We start from the raw sequence: 2394 nt of genomic DNA, 5'->3' as shown, positions 1-2394 counted from the left end.
TTTCCAGTTAGGGGAATTCCCGAATGGAAAATATTGAGAAACAGTTCTGCTTTCGCAATATTGATTGCAGGCAAGAGTTACCTAATGACATGAAACTACCGGGGCAAGATGACATAGCAAGAATCGCGGGTCAATCGTAAGATATAAGTGAAACAAATGATTGATGCATTGATATAGATTGTTTTACAGGATATGCAAATTTCTTGAATATCTTTATCATTTTAGAAATAATTTTCTTTAATAAAAGTGTTAATAACATTCACCATTGCTAGTCATGATGAAACATAGAATATTGAAAATATAATATTTTATGTTTCATGCCATAATGCAGGTCATATAAAAAAATATGATTTAATGGACATGACTTGCATAAATATGTTATTTTACCCACGACTACCTACAAACCTAGGTAACTATTAAACAATTATATTTATATCACTGAAAATTCTGTTTTGAAATATTATTCAAGAATATACTAAATTACTTTATTACTACAACACATCATCTTATTATAAATGCAATATAAATATTTTCTGAACCTTTCAATAATTGATTGATAATGTTAAGATAGTGTCCAGCAAAAAATAAGAGACATTTAAATATTCTAGGACGCATAGACACCAATGATCTCTCTCTCTCTCTCTCTCTCTCTCTCTCTCTCTCTCTCTCTCTCTCTCTCTCTCTCTCTCTCTCTCTCTCGTACATGTATATGTATATGTATATGTATATGTATGTATATATATATATATATATATATATATATATATATATATATATATATATATATATATATATCCATATATATATATTTATATATACTGTATATACACACACATATATATATATATATATATATATATATATTATATATATATATATATATATAATATATATATATATATATATATATATATATATATATATATATATATATGTATATATATATGTATATATATATATATATATATATATATATATATATATATATATATGTATATATATATATATATATATATATATATATATATATATATATATATATATATATATATATATATATATATATATATATATACGTATATATATATATATATATATATATATATATATATATATATATATATATATATATATATATATATATATATATATATACATTTGTACATACGCTATAACTTTTAACATCATCAATACAGCTTAGTTGCTTACAAGTATTGAATTATCTATACAGCTAATTTTTATTACTATTACTATTACTATTCTGCATATGAAATAACCATTGATACTTTTTCAAACATTAGATACGTTGATTATTACATGAATTATTGGGTTATATTGTGATATGCCTTTACATGGATTTATGCAAGATTTGCTTTTATACAAAAATATTAAATTATCCCTCATACTCCATGCTTACTTAAACAGAAACACATGCAAACACAGTATATATATATATATATATATATATATATATATATATATATATATATATATATATATATATATATATATATATATATATATATATATATATATACATATATATATATATATATATATATTTATATTTATAATACCTATATATTTCTATCTTGTATTATTTTCAAGATTTTGATATTCATTATGAAGAAATATTTACATTCATATATATATATATATATATATATATATATATATATATATATATATATATATATATATATATATATATATAATATATTAAATATATATATATATATATATATATATATATATATATATATATATATATATATATATAATATATTATATATATATATATATATATATATATATATATATATATATATATATATATATATATATATATATATATATATATATGCATATTGTATTGGTTTTTAAAATGTGTATGTGCATTCTCTAGTATTATACACATTCATATAAACATATTCCTCGCATACGCTTAAACATTCATGTGGCTTCCACATAAAGAAAACATTTTATGCATCATTCGTATGCAAATCTGACACAGCTCTCGTTTCTCCCATTCTCGAACGACTCGCAAATATCAGCAGCTTTCTAACCAGGTAACCTTTTTGCGAAAGTGATAACATTCCCGTGTCCAGTCGTCGTCTTAATCGTGCCTGGCCATTCATTTGATTCAGCCTGATATGAGTTTTTATTTTACTTTTTTATTTATTTATTTATTTTTTTATTGACAACGTAAAAGTAATACTTTTGATTACAATAATAGTTCTGAACTGGGATATTACGTCTTTACCGTTTCGAGGGATTTTGATTGATTTGAGCCGTATTTCAGGATCTGTCATTATTAGAAAGAGTCAGAAGTGGATTATAGAGAAGTATATAGGGCAGTTTCCAATTCTTATATATATATATATATATATATAT

This window comes from Palaemon carinicauda, chromosome 6 (genome assembly GCF_036898095.1).
Source record: "Palaemon carinicauda isolate YSFRI2023 chromosome 6, ASM3689809v2, whole genome shotgun sequence".
NCBI lineage: Eukaryota > Metazoa > Arthropoda > Malacostraca > Decapoda > Palaemonidae > Palaemon > Palaemon carinicauda.
This window is presented reverse-complemented; position numbering follows the sequence as displayed.